The sequence below is a fragment of the Heterodontus francisci genome, chromosome 3 (genome assembly GCF_036365525.1).
Source record: "Heterodontus francisci isolate sHetFra1 chromosome 3, sHetFra1.hap1, whole genome shotgun sequence".
Lineage (NCBI taxonomy): Eukaryota > Metazoa > Chordata > Chondrichthyes > Heterodontiformes > Heterodontidae > Heterodontus > Heterodontus francisci.
This window is the reverse complement of record NC_090373.1, coordinates 175837015-175858741: the sequence shown is the minus strand read 5'-3', so window position 1 is coordinate 175858741 and position 21727 is coordinate 175837015. Positions and strand designations below refer to the sequence as shown.

The 21727-nt window shown below is 44.2% G+C and overlaps 1 non-coding gene across 1 annotated transcript; it reads left to right on the top strand.

Moving 5' to 3' along the window:
- The first annotated feature begins 282 nt into the window (after positions 1 to 282).
- trnastop-uca (transfer RNA opal suppressor (anticodon UCA)) lies at positions 283 to 369 on the top strand. Its single transcript has one exon. It is a non-coding gene; the product is annotated as a tRNA-Sec (tRNA).
- The last annotated feature ends 21358 nt before the right edge of the window (positions 370 to 21727 follow it).

Below are 21727 nucleotides of genomic sequence, written 5' to 3'. Positions count from 1 at the left end.
GAATTGCAAAATTACATTTGAGTCTCGCGCTTCACAACGTGGAACAGACGCAACAACCAATCAGAAAGTGTGATATTTGCATATAGTGCTGCGGTGCGCCGTGGGATTGGAGGCGTCATTGATGTGAAATGAGTTGAAACATTTTTATTGCGGTGATTCCAGCTTTTGGTTTGACGCGGTGCAGAAGGAACGAGTCAGAGAAAGAAAAACAAAAATTACCACAAACTAAAAGTGATACGTATATTGGTGATTTATATACCGATAGGGCAGCTTCTATTCAATGCCCGGATGATCCTCAGTGGTCTGGGGTGCAGGCTTCAAACCTGTAGCTGTCTAGCGACAGAGTGGTTCAATTCCACCTTTCGGGCGGTGCTTTTCAGCGCTATATCTTTTAAAATGCATTTCAATCGACACCATCGGATCACTGCTGAAGTTATAACAACACTGCATTGACAGAGCACCTTTGACATAGTAAAACATCCAAAGGTACTTTGCAGAAGGGTACTTAGTGGCAAGTTGAAGAGACTTAGCAGTTGGCAGGAAAAAAGACAGAAGCGCAAGGAGAGAGCCAACTGTGTAATAGCCCCGACAACCAATTTTATCTGCAGCACCTGAGTTTGTCACTCTAGAATTGGCCTTTATAGCCACTCCAGGCGCACCTTCACAAACCACTGACCACCTCCAGGCGCTTACCCATTGTCTCGTCAAGACAAGGAAGCCAAACAAGAACTTCATCAAAACATTAATGCATCCGCATCAAGAAATATTAGAGGTGGGTTTTGAAGAGCTTCCTCGGGCAGAGAGATTCAGGAAGGGACTTCCAGAGCTTAGGGCTAGTCTGCTGAAGGCATGATCAAAAATACAGGGGCAAAAGATGCCTAAAGCCAGAAATGGAGGAATGCACAGTAGTGTAGCTGGAGAGGAGGTTACAGAAATAGGACGAGGACATGGAGGGAATTTTTTTTTATTCATGGTAGGCCAGCATTTATTGCCCATCCCTAATTGCCCTTCAGAAGGTGGTGGTGAGCTGCCTCCTTGAATCGCTGCAGTCCATGTGGGGTATATACACAAACAGTGCTGTTAGGAAGGAAGTTCCAGGATTTTGACCCAGCGACAGTGAAGGAACGGCGATATAGTTCCAAGTCAGGGTGGTGAGTGACTTGGACGAGAACTTGCAGGTGGTGATGTTCCCATGTAATTGCCGCCCTTGTCCTTCGAGGTGGTAGAGGTCGCGGGTTTGGAAGATGCTGTCGAAGGAGCCTTGGTGTGTTGCTGCAGTGCATCTTGTAGACGGTACACACTGCTGCCACTGTTCGTCAATGGTGAAGGAAGTGAAAGTTGAAGGTGATGGATGGGGTGCCAATCAACTGGGCTGCTTTGTCCTGTATGGTTTTGAGCTTCTTGAGTGTTGTTGGAGCTGCACCCATCCAGGCAAGTGGAGAGTATTCCATCACACTCCTGACTTGTGACTTGTAGATGGTGGACAGGTTTTGGAGAATCAGGAGATGAGTACTCACTGCAGGATTCCTAGCCTCTGACCTGCTCTTGTAGCCATGGTATTTATATGGCTATTCCAATTCAGTTTCTGGTCAATGGTAGCCCCTAGGATGTTGATAGTGGGGGATTTAACGATGGTAATGCCATTGAATGTCAAGGGGAGATGGTTCGATTCTCTCTTGTTGGAGATGGTCATTGCCTGGTACTTGTGTGGTCACTTATATTGTCCAGGTCTTGCTGCATTTCTACACAGACTGCTTCAGTAGCTGAATGGTGCTGAACATTGTGAAATCATCAGCGAACATCCCCGCTTCTGACCTTATGATTGAAGAAAGGTCATTGATGAAGCAGCTGAAGATGGTTGGGCCTAGGACACCACCCTGAGGAACTGCTGCAGTGATGTTCTGGAGCTGAGATGATTGACCTCCAACAACCACAAATAGTAAGCGGGTAGTAAGAGGTGGAGTGGGGCCTATTAGCGACAAAGAGAATAATATATGCTTAGAGGCGCAGGGCAAGGCTAATATACTTAATGAGGAAATGGAGGCTGACAAAATATCAGTAGAAATCGAGAGAGTAGAGGCAAGGGATCGGATAAAAATTGAGAGGGGGAGATACTAAAAAGGCTGGCTATGCTTAAGGGTAGATAAGTCAGCTGGCCTGGATGGCTTCCATCCCAGGTTGCTAAAGGAAGTGGGGATGGTGACAGTGGAAGGGCTTGCCATAATCTTCCAATCTTCCCTGGATACGGGGAGATGCCAGAGGATTGTAGAGTGGCAAATGTGACCCCCTTGTTCAAGAAAGGGTGTGAGTCATAGGAACTACAGGCCAGTTAGTTTAACATCAGTGGTAGGTAAGATTTCAAAAACAATATCAAGGAAAATATCAACAGACACTTAGAGAGGTTTGAGTTAATTAAGAATAGCCCAGCATGGATTTGTAAAAGGCAGATCAGGCTAATCTAATTGAATTTTTTGATCAAGTAACCAAAGAAAGTTGATGACGGGATTGCGGTGGATAATGTTTATTAAGAAAGCATTTGATAAGGTACCACATAAAAAGCTGGTTAACAAAATTAAGGCTCATAGAATAGGAGGATCAGTGTCCAATTGAATAAAAAATTGGCTTAAGAACAGGAAACAGCGAGTTGCAGCAACTTGTTGCTATTCAGACTGGAGGATGGTAGACACTGGTGTTCTACAAGGGTCAGTGCTAGGACCACTGCTTTTATTGCTATATATAAATGACTTGGATATTGGAATACAGAGTAGAATTTCAAAGTTTGTCAATGACACCGATCTTGGAGGTGCAGCAAACAATGAAGCTGATATGAACTGCCTGCAACAGGATATAGATAGTCTTTGGGAGTGGGCAGACAGGTGATAGATTGAATTTAATACTGACAAGTGTGAGGTAATGCATTTTAGCAGAGGGAATAGGGAGAGGCAATATATACTTCATGGCACCATTCTAAAGAGTGTGCATGAACAGAGGGACCTGGGGGTTGCATGTGCATAGATCTTTGAAGGTGGCAGGACATATTGAAAGAGCGGTTAATAAAGCTACTGGGATCTTGGGCTTCATAAATAGAGGTATTGAGTACAAAAGCAGGGAAATTATGCTGAACCTTTATAAAGCTCTGGTTAGGCCCCATCTGGAGTAATGCGTCCAATTCTGGTCACCACACTTCAGGAAAGATGTGAGAGTCCTTGAGAGGGTGCAGAGGAGATTTACCAGACTGGTTCCCAGGACGGGGGATTTTAGTTACAAGGTTAGGTTGGAAAAGCTGGCGTTTGTTCTCCTTAGAACAAAGGAGATTGAAGGGAGATTTAATAGAAGTGTACAAGATTATGACAAGCTTAGGCAAGTTAGACAAGGAAAAACTGTTCCCATTAACAAATGGTACAAGGACTAGGGAACGCAGATTAAAAGTTTTGGACAAAAGATGCAGGAAAAGTATGAGGAAGCACTTTTTTACGCAGCGGGTGGTAATGACCTAGAAATTGCTGCCCTCCAGGGTGGTGAAGGCAGAGATAATTAATGACTTCAAGAAGAAGTTAATTGGGCACCTGAGAGAAATAGACTTGCAGGGCTGCAGGGATCAAGCCTGACTGGATAGCTCCATGAAGAGCCGGCAGGTACTCAATAGGCTGAATGGCCTCCTTCTGTGCCATAAATGACTCTCTGACCCATGATGTACCCACCAAATCTGCAGGTGATGACAGACCAACCTGACAATGATCATCAGGAACTGACTGGTCTGGCTTTGAACGAGCAAGCAGCCAGTTGGTGAATTGTGTCATATCCCGCACCGTCACCCAAAGCCAACCTGCACCATAGGTTTGGTAGTCAGTGATTGACAAGGCTACTCCACACTCAGCTTCTTTGATTCTTTGAGTCACCAGACTCTGCACTTATTATGCCAGCTGCTGGATATTGCCACAAATAGCATTTGGAAAGGATTAAATATGCCTCAAAGTTATCTACAGCCAATTTAAATTCAAGTGCAATTTTTGCCCATGTGTGCCAGCTTATCTTCATTGGAATATAGAAACCTTAGGAACAGGAATTAGGCCATTCAGCCCTTGATCCTGTGTAATCATCTAATTAGATCATGGCTGACCTGTATCTTAACTTAATTTTCCTGCTTTTGCTCCATATCCCTTGTTACTCTTACCGAATAAAAATCTCTCAGTCTTGAAAGCTACTATTGTCCCGGCATCCACAGTCTTTTCAGACAGAGGGTTTAGATGGTTTGTACAGAGATTAATGGAATCTAGTCGAGGGGTTCAGATGGTTTATTGGATACCCGGGAGTGATTACAGACTGGAATCTGATCGAGGGCTTTAGATGGTTTATATATAGAATAACGGATACCCGGGAGTGATTACAGACTGGAATCTAATCGAGGGGTTCAGATGGTTTATATATAGAATAATGGATACCCGGGAATGATTATAGACTGGAATCTGATCGAGGGCTTCAGATGGTTTATATATAGAATAATGGATACCCGGGAGTGATTACAGACTGGAGTCTAATCGAGGGCTTCAGATGGTTTATATATAGAATAATGGATACCCGGGAGTGATTACAGACTGGAATCTGATCGAGGGCTTCAGATGGTTTATATATAGAATAATGGATACCCGGGAGTGATTACAGACTGGAGTCTAATCGAGGGGTTCAGATGGTTTATATATAGAATAATGGATACCCGGGAGTGATTACAGACTGGAATCTAATCGAGGTCTTCAGATGGTTTATATATAGAATAATGGATACCCGGGAGTGATTACAGACTGGAATCTAATCGAGGTCTTCAGATGGTTTATATATAGAATAATGGATACCCGGGAGTGATTACAGACTGGAATCTGATCTAGGGGTTCAGATGGTTTGTATATAGAATAACGGATACCCGGGAGTGATTACAGACTGGAATCTAATCGAGGGCTTCAGATGGTTTATATATAGAATAATGGATACCCGGGAGTGATTACAGACTGGAATCTAATCGAGGGGTTCAGATGGTTTATATATAGAATAACGGATACCCGGGAGTGATTACAGACTGGAATCTAATCGAGGGGTTCAGATGGTTTATATATAGAATAATGGATACCCGGGAGTGATTACAGACTGGAATCTAATCAAGGGGTTCAGATGGTTTATTATAGAATAATGGATACCCGGGAGTGATTACAGACTGGAATCTAATCGAGGGGTTCAGATGGTTTATTATAGAATAATGGATACCCGGGAGTGATTACAGACTGGAATCTAATCGAGGGGTTCAGATGGTTTATTATAGAATAATGGATACCCGGGAGTGATTACAGACTGGAATCTAATCGAGGGGTTCAGATGGTTTATTATAGAATAATGGATACCCGGGAGTGATTACAGACTGGAATCTAATCAAGGGGTTCAGATGGTTTATTATGGAATAATGGATACCCAGGAGTGATTACAGACGGGAATCTAATCGAGGGATTCAGATGGTTTATTATAGAATATACAGATTGGAATCTAATCGAGAGTTCTGATGGATTTTATATATAGAACAATAAATTCTTAAGTTTTTCAATAAGCCCTGTGCATGTGTGTCACTAATTCTGAAGATGCCATCTGATGTCTATATTCACTGCGAAAAATCGTGTGCTAATCCACAGTAAACTACAGGGAATTTAAATTTGGTTTCATTTAGTCGTGAGAACTGATGTCTTCTGGTGTGAAACACAGAAGTTTACAGACACTATTTTCAATCTTGGGTGTGTTTTTCCTACCAACTTGGTGCATTTCCACTCCCACGACTTGGTTTCAAATCAATTTTTTACCCCAAGAAAATCACAGAAACAGGATAAAATCAGTTTTGTCACATTCTCGGTACAGTATTGGAAAGCAATAAGCCGGAACTAAAACCTCATATAATTAGATTTTGCCGATGCTGGGATGTCCCCCCATGATGTTAAAGTTGCCCCACTACTCATTTGTGCTACTGTTATGTAAAGTAAACTAACTTGCCCACAGTGCCCCCAAACCCCTGAAACCACTCTGCTGTGTGAGTGGAGTAGAGCGGGCTAGCTATGGGAATAGCTGCACCGTGCCGGCTAAGAGCCGAGAAAGAATAAACTGCTGCGTTCTAGAGACGACAGTGGGCCGTTGCCCAGCAAGCTTGAAAATCTTTTGTCTGGATTGCCCACAGCACCCAGGAGATCAATCGTCAATTTTGGAAGGCAGGCAATCTGGGAGGGTTTTATCTTGCTGTGCTCTAAATGGCCCCTGCATCGACTGCATTTCAACGTAATTCATTACAGGTGGTCGGGGAATTGAGTGAAGGTGGGGATGTGAGAGGGTAATGGGATTAATGTAGGATTAGTATAAATGGGTGGTTGATGGTCGGCACAGACTCGGTGGGCCGAAGGGCCTGTTTCAGTGCTGTATCTCTAAATAAATAAATAAATAAATTTCCTTTGTGCCACTAATTCTACACGTGGATACAGCCCTATATTTGTACTGTTGGCTGGATATAACCTGAGGTTCATACTTATTTTTTAATCTTGCTCATTCGTGGCATGCAAATAACAGCAACGCACCAAGGCTCCTTAGACAGCACCTTCCAAACCCACGACCTGTACCACCTCGAAGGACAAGAGCAGCAGTTGCGTGGGAACACCACCACCTGTAAGTTCCCCTCCAAGTCACACACCATCCTGACTTGGAACTATATCGCCGTTCCTTTACTGTCGCTGGGTCAAAATCCTGGAACTCTCTTCCTAACAGCACCGTGGGTATACCTACCACACATGGACTGCAGTGGTTCAAGAAGGCAGCTCACCACCACCTTCTCAAGGGCAATTAGGGATGGGCAATAAATGGTGGCTTAGCCAGAGACGCCCACATCCCATGAATGAATAAAAAAAAACTATTGCCCATCCTGGAGCACATTTAGTGAGCATGGGATTGTGGTCACATGTAGACGCAATGGGGGTAGGGGTGAGAGCTTGCCAGGGTCCAGCACACAAATTGCTATGTTTACTGAGTTCTGTTTTCACTAGTGTGATTTGAACTACACATCTTCCATATTATTAATCCAGGACTACAACCACTAGGCTACCACACCTGCCAGGTGAAGTAAATAATATTTATTCTTTGGAAGGCAGAGCCAAAGGCAACCCCATTTTGCACAGCTATTAGCAAACAATACATCCTGTGATAAAGAATGCAGCAACGGAGCCAGGAGACGTGGCACAATTGGCCACAAAAACTTTGGGGCAGGTGTTTCTTCAGCAAAACCTCCCAAACCCCCAATCTTTACCATCTAGAAGAACAAGAGCAGCAGGCGCATGGGAACACCATCACTTCCGTGTTCCCCTGCAAGTTGCACACCATTCCAACTTGGAACTATATTGACGTTCCTTCAGAGTTGCTGGGTCAAGATCCTTTATCTCACTACCTAATAACATTGTGGGAGCACTTCCACCACACGGATTCCAACAGTTCACAAAGCAGACTCACCACCACCGTCTCCAGGGCAACCAGGGATGGGTAATAAGTTCTGGCGTTGCCAGCAGTGCCTTTAGCCCAAGAATTAATGCATAATTGTTTTTTAAAAAGGCGACTGAGCTCCATCTAGTGATCCTGTGTTGGAAAGTGATTATGTGTCTATAGCAGTGAGGACAGGATTAGGTTGCAGCTGTGATAATCCCCAGACAAATTACCCCCATGGGGTATGCCCAGTTGGGTGAAGTATAAGAGAGCAGTTGATGCCCGATTAAATCCACCTCTTCGCCCTGCCCTCTCCTCCAACAGCAGTCACCATGTTTTGAAATAATTCCCCACACGTTTGCAGTAATTACAAATGAGAAAAGGTGAGAAAGTTAACTTATAAATAAAACATTGCTGAATTGCAGGTTTTGGCCACATGTCTCTGAATGTGACAGTACTGGGTGCCAGAATTCAGGAGGAAATTCAGGGCTAGAGACATGTTCATATCAATAATGGAAGAAAAATAGAATTCATTGAGGCAGAGAGTTACTGGAGGTTGGCTTAAACACCAGAATCTTGAACATTCCTAAATCAGATGCCAGTCAGGAACCTAAGAAAATAAATACAGTTAATAATAGATTCGAGTTGTTGATCAAGTCTAGTGATTTAATTGCTTTAAGCTAAATTAAGGTAACAAATCACCTTATATACTGAAATCAATGTAACAATCTGGCCTGACAGTGGAAGTGACAGAATTAATTCCCCACCCCTCCTGGCCAAGTAAAGTTTGCATTAGTTAATTATCCTACGAATGGTAGAGCAGATTTCGAAAGAATTTTTGTGACAATCGGAATAAGTAAAAGTAGGATGTGAGAAAGGATGTTGAAAGCACATGTGGATGATGTTGCTGAACTGCAGCTTCTGCCCACAAGGTCTCTTGTGTAACTAACAGTACTGAGTGTTAGACGTCACTTTGCCTGCAGCCACAATCTGACTGCTGGGAGGGCTGGCCAGAGGATGCAGTCTGTGTCACTCTTCAAGTTCAGACGTCATGGAAAGAGGATTCAGTGCAATAGAAAAAAAAGTCAGTGGCTGCACCTACGCAGGATACTTTGCAGCACCGCCCCTTCAACCACCCCCCCCCCCCCACCCCCTCCAACCTCCACCTAGGAAACATACCACCAAGCATCTTCATTCATCCATTCATTAACACTTCTATTAAAATAAAACTAGTCGCACACAGCTATGTGTAATCTCCTCTGAATTAACACATAAACCAAGTGATGATTCTCGTCAGCTGGTTATTAATAGTCCTCCCTCTACACAGCATGATTATTTGGTATCCAGCATTCCCTGTTGTCCCCTCCACCCACCCTATTGGAGATATAAATACCCCAACAATTGGCTTCACCACAGTTTGTACACACAGACGGTGCCAGTGATGCAGTCAGAGATGCCACGACCCCAACTTTTTCAGATAATAACATGTTTTTTTTAATGTAAAATCTAGAAACAGGAACAAGTTTGCAGCTGGTTCTGATGATTTTTATATAAAACAATGGACAGCTGGAGTGAGTAGAAAGATGGAATTTAATCGAGGGTTCAGATGGTTTATATATAGAATAACGGATACCCGGGAGTGATTACAGACTGGAATCTAATCAAGGGGTTCAGATGGTTTATATATAGAATAATGGATACCCGGGAGTGATTACAGACTGGAATCTAATCAAGGGGTTCAGATGGTTTATATATAGAATAATGGATACCCGGGAGTGATTACAGACTGGAATCTAATCGAGGGGTTCAGATGGTTTATATATAGAATAATGGATACCTGGGAGTGATTACAGACTGGAATCTAATCAAGGGGTTCAGATGGTTTATATATAGAATAATGGATACCCGGGAGTGATTACAGACTGGAATCTAATCGAGGGGTTCAGATGGTTTATATATAAAATAATGGATACCCGGGAGTGATTACAGACAGCAATCTAATTGAGGGGTTCAGATGGTTTATATATAGAATAATGGATACCCAGGAGTGATTACAGACTGGAATCTAATCGAGGGCTTCAGATGGTTTATATATAAAATAATGGATACCCAGGAGTGATTACAGACAGCAATCTAATTGAGGGGTTCAGATGGTTTATATATAGAATAACGGATACCCGGGAGGGATTACAGAATGGAATCTAATCGAGGGGTTCAGATGGTTTATATATAGAATAACGGATACCCGGGAGGGATTACAGAATGGAATCTAATCGAGGGGTTCAGATGGTTTATATGTAGAATAATGAATACCCGGGAGTGATTACAGACTGGAATCTAATCAATGGATTCAGATGGTTTATATATAGAATAATGGATACCCGGGAGTGATTACAGACTGGAATCTGTTCAATGGATTCAGATGGTTTATATATAGAATAATGGATACCCGGGAGTGATTACATACTGCACTCTAATTGTGGGGTCTAGTTGAAGCTGAAGATGTTGTGAGGCAAGGGAGGAGACAGCGGGTATCTGACACAAATTTTCAGATCATCGCTGGCCACAGGAGAGGTACCAGAGGATTGGAGGACAGCGAATGTGGTACCATTATTCAAGAAGGGTAGCAGGGATAAACCAGGTAATTACAGGCCGGTGAGTCTAACATCAGTGGTAGGGAAACTATTGGAAAAAGTTCTGAGAGACAGGATTAATCTCCACTTGGAGAGGCAGGGATTAATCAGGGATAGTCAGCATGGCTTTGTTAGGGGGAGATCGTGTCCAACAAATTTGATTCAATTTTTCGAGGCGGTAACTAGATGTGTAGATGAGGGTAAAGCAGTTGATGTAGTCTACATGGACTTCTGTAAGGCTTTTTGATAAGGTCCCGCATGGGAGATGGTTAAGAAAGTAAAAGCCCATGGGATCCAGGGTAATTTGGCAAATTGGATCCAAAATTGGCTTAGTGGCAGGAGGCAGAGGGTGATGGTCGAGGGTTCTTTTTGCGAGTGGAATCCCATGACCAGTGGTGTACCACAGGGATCAGTGCTGGGACCCTAACTGTTTGTAGTGTATATTAATGATTTAGACATGAATATAGGTGGTATGATCAGTAAGTTCACAGACGACACGAAAATTGGTGGTGTCGTAAATGGTGAGGAGGAAAGCCTTAGACTACAGGACGATATAGATGGGCTGGTAAGATGGGCGGAGCAGTGGCAAATGGATTTTAACCCTGCGAAATGTGAGGTGATGCATTTTGGGAGGACTAACAAGGCAAGGGAATATACAATGGATGGTAGGACCCTGGGGTCAGAGGGACCTTGGGGTGCTTGTCCACAGATCACTGAAGGCAGCAGCACAGGTAGATAAGGTGGTTCGGAAGGCATATGGGATACTTGCCTTTATTAACTGAGGCATAGAATATAAGAGCAGGGAGGTTATGATGGAACTGTATAAAACGCTGGTTAGGCCACAGCTGGAATACTGTGTACAGTTCTGGGCACGACACTATAGGAAGGATGTGATTGCAATGGAGAGAGTGCAGAGGAGATTCACCAGGATGTTGTCTGGGCTGGAGCATTTCAGTTATGAAGACAGACTGGATAGGCTGGGGTTGTTTTTCTTGGAGCGGAGACGGCTGAGGGGGGACCTGATTGAGCTATACGAAATTATGAGGGGCGTTGATAGGACAGATAGGAAGAAACTTTTTCCCTTAGCGGAGAGGTCAATAACTGGGGGGCATAGATTTAAGGTAAGGAGCAGAAGGTTTAGAGGGGGAAAAAATTTTCACCCAGAGGGTGGTTGGAATCTGGAACACACTGCCTGAAGAGGTGGTAGAGGCAGTAACACTCAGGACATTCAAGAGGTATTTAGATGAGTACTTGAAATGCCACAACATACAAGGCTACGGGTCAAGTGCGGGGAAATGGAATTAGTTAGGACGGGTGCTTGATGGTCTGTGCAGGCACGTTGGGCCGAAGGGCCTGTTTCTGTGCTATAAAACTCTATGACTCTATGTTTCATTGCCCAGAGATGCAGGTGCCATGTATAATGTAACCAGAAGCATTTCCCATTTTACTAAATCCAGGAGTAAAACTGAATGACAGCTTTCCAGCGGCAAGCGACAGCACCCACAGCACACAGGTCACATGACTGTTATCTTGTACCACATGACTGATACTCTGCTGCTTTCATCCGACATGACATCGTACTGTGATGTGGTCATTTTAATTTCACTGGTTTTACAGATCAAATAGAGCTACATATATTTTGGAACAACTGAAAGATTCAGGTAACCATAGAAGTGAAGTCCAGATAGACCATGAGTAGCAACTGAAGCCTGTCCGTCGGGTTTGGGTGAAATACTGTCTCTAACCCACTCAAACCCAACTGTCTTTTAATGCCCTTGGGATGTCCCTAAGCACGTCACGTACCAATGAATTGTTCATCGAGGTATAGTTGCTATTCTTTTGTTCGGTAACGATGACAGCCTTTGGGTGCACAGCAAGATCCCACAAACAGCAAGTGAGATGAATCTGTTTTTGAAAGGTTCAAGTATCAGGGAACAGGATTCATAATGTAGGAAAGCAACAAGGAGGAGAATCAAGTGGAATATTTTCACCCATGGCGTGATAGATTTATGGAATAGGTTTTCAGGGAAGGCCATTGGATTGGACACTACTACAACAACAACAACTTCTTTTTATATTGCACCTTTAATGTCATAAAACGTCCCAAGGAGCGTTCACAGAAGTGATATGAAGCAAAATTTAGCACCGACACACAGAAGGAAATATTAGAGAAGCTGACCAAAAGCTTGATCTAGAGGTAGGTTTTAAGAAGTGTCATAAAGGAGGGAAAAGAGGCAGAGAGATTGCAGGAGGGTATTCCAGAGCTTAGGGCCTGGGCAGCTGAAGGCTCCTCCACCAATGTTGGAGCTATTAAAATTGGGGATGCTCAAGAGGCCAGAATTAAATGAGTGCAGATTTTTTTTTTATTCGTTCATGGGATGTGGGCATCACTGGCTATGCCATAATTTATTGCCCATCCCTAATTGCCCTTGAGAAGGTGGTGGAGAGCTTCCTTCTTGAACCGCTGCAGTCCATGTGAGGTAGGTACACCCACAGTGCTGTTAGGAAGGGAGTTCCAGGATTTTGACCCAGCGACAGTGAAGGAACGGCGATATAGTTACAAGTCAGGATGGAGTGTGACCTTGGAGGGGAATTTGCAGGTGGTGATGTTCCCATGCATCTGCTGCTGTTGTCCTTCGAGGTGGTAAAGGTCGCGGGTTTGGAAGGTGTTGTCCAGGGAGACTTGGTGCTTTGCTGCAGTGTATCTTGTAGATGGTACACACTGCTGCCACTGTGCGTCGGTAGTGGAGGGAGTGAATGTTTGTGCATGGGGTGCCAATCAAGTAGGCTGCTTTGTTCTGGATGGTGTCAAGCTTCTTGAGTGTTGTTGGAGCTGAACCCATTCAGGCAAGTGGAGAATATTCCATCACACTCCTGACTTGTGCCTTGTAGATGGTGGACAGGCTTTGGGGAGTCAGGAGGTGAGTTACTCGCCGCAGGATTTCTAGCCTCTGACCTGCTCTTGTAGCCATTGTATTTATATGGCTACTCCAGTTAAGTTTCTGGTCAATGGTAGCCCCTGGGATGTTGATAGTGGGGGAACTTCAGCAATGGTAATGCCATTGAATGTCAAGGGGAGATGGTTCGATTCTCTCTTGTTGGAGATGGTCATTGCCTGGCACTTGTGTGGCGCAAATGTTACTTGCCACTTATCAGCCCAGGCCTGGATATTGTCCAGGTCTTGCTGCATTTCTACACAGACTGCTTCAGTATTTGAGATGTCGCGAATGGTGCTGAACATAAATATCGGAGGATTATAGGGCGGGGGAGGTTACAGAGATAGGGAGGGGTGAAACCATGGAGGAATTTGAAAACAAGGATCTGAGTTTTAAAATCGAAGCATTGCTTAACCTGGGACCAATGTAGATCACCGGGATGAACGGGACTTGGCACAATTAAGGAAACGGACAGCAGAGTTTTGGATGACCCCAAGTTCATGGAGGGTAGAATGTGGGAGACCAGCCAGAGCGCATTGAAATAGTCAAGTCTAGAGGTTATGAAGGCAGAGGAGCTGAGGTAGGAGGTGGAGTCTGGCAATGTTATAGAAGTGGAAATAGGCGATCTTAGTGATGGAGCGGAGATGTGGTTGAAACCTCATCTGGGGTCAAATATGACACCGAGGTTGTGAACAGTCTAGTACAGCCTCAGACATTTGCCAGGGAGAAGGATAGAACAGGTGGCTGGGGAACAGTTGTAGCAAGGACTGAAGACATGTGAAAACTAGCACTGCTTTTGGATGATGTCATCAAGGGGCAGCATGTAGATGAGAAATAGGAGGGGACCAAGGATAGATCTTTGGGGGACACCAGAGGGAAAGGTGTAGGAGCAGGAAGAGAAGCCATTGCAAATGATTTTCTGGCTAAGTTAAGAGCAATTCCACCCAGCTGGACCAAGGTGGAGAGGCATTAGAGGAGGATGGTGTGGCCAATTGAGTCATAGAGAGATACAGCACTGAAACAGGCCCTTCAGCCCACTGAGTCTGTGCCGACCAACAACCACCCATTTATACTAATCCTACATTAATCCCATATTCCCTACCACATCCCCACCATTCTCCTACCACCTACCTACACTAGGGGCAATTTACAGTGGCCAATTTACCTACCAACCTGCAAGTCTTTGGTTGTGGGAGGAAACTGTAGCACCCGGCGGAAACCCACCCAGTCACAGGGAGAACTTGAAAACTCCGCACAGGCAGTACCCAGAACCAAACCTGGGTCGCTGGAGCCATGAGGCTGCGGTGCTAACCGCTGCACCACTATGCCACCCACAATTGTGTCAAAGGCTGCAGACAGGTCGAGAAGGATGAGGAGAGATGGTTTACTTTTGCCACAGTCACGTAGGATGTTATTTTTGTCTTTGATAAGAATAGTTTCGGTACTATGGCAGGGGCAGAAATCTGATTGGAGGGATTCAAACATGGAGTTCTGGGAAATATAGCATGGATTTGGAATAGGTTAGCTTGATCTCATTCAAAACTCTACTGTCCATATCCTAATTTGCATCAAGTCCTGTTCACCAGTTATCCCTGTGCTCACTGATCCACATTGGTTCCAGTCCAGGAAAGCATGAATTTAAAAATTCTCATCCTAGTTTTCAAATCCCTCCATCACCTCACCTCTTTATATCTCTGTAACCTCCTCCAGCCCTACAACCCTCTACATTCTCTGTGCTCCTCCAATTCTGACCTCTTGTGGATCCCTGGTTTTCATCATTCCACCATTGACGGATATGCCTTCAGCCATCTAAACCCTAGGCCCTCGAGTTCCCTACCTAAACCTATCTGGCTTCCTATTTCTCTATCCTCCTTTGTGGCAGTCCTTATAACCTACCTCTTTGAGCAAGCTTTTAGTCACTGGTCCCAATATCTCCTCATGTGGCTTGGTGCTATATTAGTGCAAGTTGTTGTTGTTAACAAGATAATTAGGTATCTTTCTGGAGGGAGAGGGTGTGGCAAGAAAGCAGGTAGTGGGAATTGATCTAACAGAAAGGGAAAGGCTTGTTGGACTGAATGATTTTTTATTATTTCCAAATATTCTGATGTTCTTTTGATATTACATTTCTTATGTTATGTTAGTGTCCTTGTAGAGACGAAGTCCAGTCTTCACATTGAGGATACCCACCATTGTGTTCTGTGACACTATCACCGTGCTAAATGAGATCGATTTCGAACAGATCTAGCAACTCAAAACTGGGCATCCGTGAGGCACTGTGGGCCATCAGCAGCAGTGGAATGTATTCAACCAGAATGTGTAATCTCATGGCCCGGCATATCCCCCAATCTACCATTACCATCAAGTGGGGGGGAGGGCAAACCTGGTTCAATAAAGAGTGCAGGAGGGCATGCCAGGAGCAGCACCAGGCATACTTAAACATGAGGTGTCAGCCTGGTGAAGCTACAACACAGGACTGCTTGCATGCCAAACAGCGGAAGCAGAATGCAATAGACAGGGCTAAGTGATCCCATAATGAGCTGATCAGATCTAAGCTCTGCAGTCCTGCCATATCCAGTCGTGAATGGTGGTGGACAATTAAACAACTAACTGGAGGAGGACGCTCCACAAATATCGCCAACCTCAATGATGGGGGAGCCCAGCACATCAGTCCTAAAGACAAGGCTGAAACATTTGCAACCATCTTCAGCCAGAAGTGCCGAGTGGATGATCCATCTCGGCCTCCTCCTGAGGTCTCTAGCATCACAAATGCCAGTCTTCAGCCTATCCGATTCACTCCGCATGATATCAAGAAACGGCTGAAGGCACTGGATGCTGCAAAGGCTATGGGCCCTGACAACATTCAGGCAATAGTACTGAAGACTTGTGCTCCAGAACTTTCCGCGCCCCGAGCCAAGCTGTTCCAGTATAGTTACAACACTGGCATCTACCTGGCAATGTGGAAAATAGCCCAGGTATGTCCTGTACATAAAAAGCAGGACAAATCCAACCCAGCCAATTACTGCCCTTTGAGTCTACTCTCGGTCATCACCAATAACCTGCTCGCTGGCGCTCAGTTTGGGTTCTACCAGGGCCTCTCAGCTTCTGAACTCATTAAAGCACTTGGTCCAAACATGGACAAAAGAGCTGAACTCCAGAGGTGAGGTGAGAGTGACTGCCCTTGACATCAAAACAGCATTTGACTGAGTATGGCATCAAGGAGCCTTAGCAAAACTGGAGTCAATGGGGATCAGTCCCAGCTCATCACTGCAGGAGTTCCTCAGGATAGTGTCCTAGGCCCAACCATCTTCAGCTGCTGACCTTCCCTCATTCAGAAGGTTAGAAGTGGGGATGTTCGCAGATGATTGCACAATGTTCAGCACCATTCGTGACTCCTCAGATACTGAGGCAGCCCATGTCCATATGCAGCAAAAACTGGATAACGTCCAGACTTGGGCTGATAAGTGGCAAGTAACATTTGTGCCACACAAGTGCCAGGCAATGACCAGCTCAGCCAAGACAGAATCTAACCATCTCCTCTTGATGTTCAATGGCATTACTGTCGCTGAATCCCCCACTATCAACACCCTAGGGGTTACCATTGACCAGAAACTGAACTGGACCAGTCACATAAATGCTGTGGCTACAAGAGCAGGTTCTGTGGGGAGTAACTCACCTGCTGTCTCCTCAAGGCCTGTTCACAATCTACAAGGCACAAGTCAGGAGTGTGATGGAATACTCTCCACTTGCCTGGATGGGTGCAGCTCCAACAATACTCAAGAAGCTCGACACCATCCAGGAAAAAAAAACCCCGCTTGATTGGCACCCCATCCACCACCTTCAATGTTCACTCCCTTTACCACCAATGCACAGTGGCAGCAGTGTGTACCATTTTCCAAATGCACTGCAGCAACTCATCAAGGCTCCTTCGACAGCACCTTCCAAACCCACGGCCTCTACCACCTAGAAGCACTAGAGCAGCAGATGCATGTGAACACCACCAACTGCACGTTCCCCTCAAAGTCACACACCATCCTGACGTAGAACTACATCGCCGTTCCGTCACTGTTGCTGGATCAAAATCCTGGAACTCCCTTCCTAACAGCACTGTGGGTGCACCTACACCCCAAGGACTGCAGCGGTTCAAGAAGGCAGCTCAAGGGCAGTTAGGGATGGGCACTAAATGCTGGCCTTGCCAGCGATGCCTACATCCCACGAACAAATAAAAAAAAAAATTTTCTCTATGCATTCATTTTTGCTTTTCATACTACCCCATCTCCCCCAAAGTCTCCAACATCACAGATTCAATCTGTCAGGAGGCTTCATGACTCTCCCTGATTGTGTTCTTGTCAGACTTGGAAGATCAGTAGTCTTTCTCTGAACCCTTGTTTCTTGATTTGAATGGCCTTCATTGAGGTTTGTAATATCCAGTGCTTTCTGATTTCAGGTTTAACATCTGGTTCATCCAAATATATGACTGATTGACGTCTTTAATGAATAGAAATAATATTTATCCTTTTTCGTCTTATAGTGCCTTCTGATGTATGCACTATATAAGATCTCTGTTGATTTTCATCTGTCTGAACGATTATTCATTCTCTGCCTTGGTCACGTTCCATACCTTTTCTCCTTCCATCAACTTGGATCAGTTTCTGGTACATCTTTGGCTGTAATTAGAAACTTGTTTTTTCCAATAAGACTTTTCTCTGTCTTGAACTCCCTGATAATCTTGGACTTCTATCCTGGAAGTAATTTTTTTAGTCAGGATAGGGAGTTGTGTTTTGAGCTTCCTCCTCATCAACAATTCTGATGGTGCTAATCCACATAGTGATGGAGTAGATCTGTAGTTTAGGAGTGCTGTTTGAAAATCTTCATTCTTCTTCAACAGTGCTTTGATAGTTCTGTCTCCTCTTTCAGTTTCACCATTAGATTGTGGATATCTAGGGGAACTTGTAAGATGTACAAATGCACATTTTTCCACAAAGTGCGTGAAATAGTTGTTTATAAATTGAGGAGCATTATCTGACACAATCTCGTCAGGAATGCCATGTGTTGCAAAGATCTCTTGTAAAGCTCGAATGACAGTCTTGGTTGTCATTGTGTACAAATGATTGACTTCTATTCATCCTGAAAAGTAATCGATAACAAGCAGGTTAGATTTCCCATTAAACATGAATAGATCCATCGCCAGATTTTCCCATGGTCCGGTTGGAAATTGGGTCGAAATAAGGGGTTCCCTCTGATCTGGTCTGTGCACTGCGCATTCCTGGCATTCAGAAATAATTTCTTCAATATCTCTCGATATTCCCGGCCACCAGATGGACGACTAAGCTCGTGCTCTACATTTCGTGATACCCATGTGGCCCTGATGTATTTTTGTTTTCCTGGCCCAGAGTGAGACCAGGCTCTCGTCATGTACCAGCAAATCATCCACAATTCGAAAGTGCTTTCTGTATTCAAAGTAGATCTTCATCACTGTACCACTGGATCATTGCTGTGGCCAACCTTATGTACAATATTGTCGTATTCAGAGATATTCCTCACCTTTCATCTGAGCATGATGAATTTCTTGGAGCTTTTTTGAACTTGCTGGCCATTGTGATGCAGTGAACTGTGAATATGACCCAATCTTATCAACAAAATTAATATCATGCTGTGTAGGATGGTCAACAGTAGCTCTGAACAATGCATCTGCGGAAGTTTGTAATTTGCCCTGTACATACACCGTTTCATATGTAAATCTCATTAGCCTCAAATGGAATCTCTGTATTCTTGGAGGCATTCTAGCAAGTTCCTTTTCATCAAGCAAGGAAACTAGGGGTCTGTCTCTATGACAACTTTTAAGCCAATGATATAATCTGAAAACTTTTCACAAGCCCACGTGAGAGCTTCTTTCCTATGATGGCGTTCCTCGTCTCAGTCTCAGACAATGCTCGAGGCACATAGTAAACTAGTCTACGACATCCATCTGGCTGTTCTTGAAACAGGACTCCCCCTAACCCTGTAGATGAGGCGTCTGTTGCAATTATGGTCTGTAGTGAGGGGTTGTAATGCGCTAAGATATCAGACAAAATCAGCATTTCCTTGATCCTTTGAATTGTCTGCTCCTGATGTGAATTCCAACACCATGCTTGAGCTTTCCTTAATAGTTGTCTTCATGGCTCAGTAGCTTGTGCTAGATTGGGCAGAAATTTTGCTAGTTGATAAACCATACCAAAGAATCATTGGCGATCTTGGACAGAAGTAGGAATTGGAAATTCACTAATGGCTGTCGTCTTTCATGAGTCTGCCATTACTCCCTTGCTACTAACAATGTGTTTTAAGAAACGAATAGATGTTTTCGAGAATTCACACTTCTCATTAAGTGAGAGCCTTCTTCCTGTAGGCAATTCGACAGATTCACCATGGACTAAGATGTCGTTCATATGGCATACTACCCCTTCAAGGCCTTTTAAATGTTCAACATAGTTGTTCGCAATATTTCAGATGCAGATGTTATACCGAATGGTAAATGATTTTTTAAAATCTTCTGAATGGAGTGATGAATGTTGTCAGTTACCTTGACTTCTTGTCCAAAGCCACTTGCCAAAAGCCACTATACATGTCCAGCTTTGCGAACATGATACTTTTGGATAACTTTGCCAAGCTTTCGTCTACTGAGGACATCCGGTGGATTTCTCTGACTACAGCTTTATTAAGCTGAGTTAAATCTACACAAATACGAAGAGTACTGTTAGATTTAGGAACAGGAACCATTCCCGAGCACCACTCTGTTGGCTTGGTGACAGAAGAAATAACTCCCATCCTGGTCATCTCTTCTAGCTGATGTTGGTCTTGCTTCATTCTTGGGTGTGGTATCTTCCTAGACGTGAAAAGACATACAGGTTGAGCATCTTTTCTCAACGTAATGCTGTATTGGGTCTTGAGTCTTCCTGGAGCATAAATAATTTCAGAAGTCTTTTTGGAAGTGACTCCTGGATTCTTGCTGCTTGATTTCTTCCACTTTCTTGATAAGGTGTTTTTTTTATTTGTTTATGGGGATGTGGGCATCGCTGGCTATGCCAGCATTTATTGCCCATCCCTAATTGCCCATGCGAAGGTAGTGGTGAGCTACCTTCTTGAACCGTTGCAGTCCATGTGGGGTAGGTACACCTACAGTTCTTTTAGGAAGGGTGTTCCAGGATTTTGTCCCAGCGACAGTGAAGGAACAGCGACATAGTTCCAAGTCAGGATGGTGTGTGACTTGGAGGGAAACTTGCAAGTGGTGATGTTCCCATGTATCTGCTGCCCTTGTCCTTCTAGATGGTAGAGGATGGGGTGTTTGTGAATGGGATGCCAATCAAGTGGGCTGCTTTGTCCTGGATGGTGTCGAGCTTCTTGAGAATTATTGGAGCTGCACCCATGTGGAGAGTATTCCATCACACTCCTGACTTGTGACTTGTAGATGGTGGACAGGCTTTGGGGAGTCAGGAGATGAGTTACTCACTGCAGAATTCCTAGCCTCTGACGTGCTCTAGTAGCCACGGTATTTACATGGCTACTCCAGTTCAGTTTCTGGTCAATGGTAATCCCCAGGATGTTGACAGTGGGGTATTCAGCAATCGTAATGCCATTGAATGCCAAGGGGAGTTGGTTATATTCTCTCTTGCTTGAAATGGACATTTCCTGACACTTGTGTGGCGTGAATGTTACTTGCCACTTATTAGCCCAAGCCTGGATATTGTTCAGGTCTTGCTGCATTTCTACACGGACTGCTTCAGTATCTGAGGAGTCGCGAATGATGCTGAACATTGTGCAATCATCAGCGAACATCCCCACTTCTGACCTTATGATTGAAGGAAGGTCATTGATGAAGCAGCTGAAGATGGTTTGGCGTACAACACTACCCTAAGGAACTCCTGCAGTGATGTCCTGGAGCTGAGATGATTGACCTCTGACAATCACAACCACCTTCCTTTGCGCTAGGTACGACTCCAACCAGTGGAGAGTTTTCCCCTGATTCCCATTGTCTCCAGTTTTGTTAGGGCTCCTTGATGTCATACTTGGTCAAATTCTGCCTTGATGTCAAGGGCAGTCACTCTCACCTGGAAGGTCTCTACAAGCTCTTCTACTTAAAAGAGAAAATCCTTGATTCTGTAGAACATACAATGTTTCCAATATCTGCTTTCCCTTGTATTGGAGTGTTGCCTGTAGCTTTCCCTTGACTTTCAGTTCAATTCCTTCTGCACCGTGTAACTGTGTGTCTGTTGGTTGCAGGCAATACATTAATAACCACGGTTTGTTGTCTGATAAAACTGTTACACTTGCTCCACTGTCTAGTTAGTGATATGTCCATTGACATATATCGCTGCAGTCCAGAATGCATGATTAGGGTCATTGATCTCACCAAGGAAGTTTTCTGATTTCTCTTCCAAAAGAGATTGTTCAACTTCATTAATAGCTCTATGTGTGTTGTCTTTTCCTTTATAACTTTTTAAAGTAGAGGTTTTACTTTGGCACACCTTTTCCAAATGGCAAAGTTTCTTTCAGTGAAAGCATTCTGCTTTGTTTGCCAAACACTTTTCGCACCTGTGGGTCTTTTTAGTGCCACAGAACTAACAGGGTTTTATGGCGTCTTGCACCTTCCCTCCCAAGTATACCTCTGCGGAGGTCACACAAGGCAAAGGAATACAC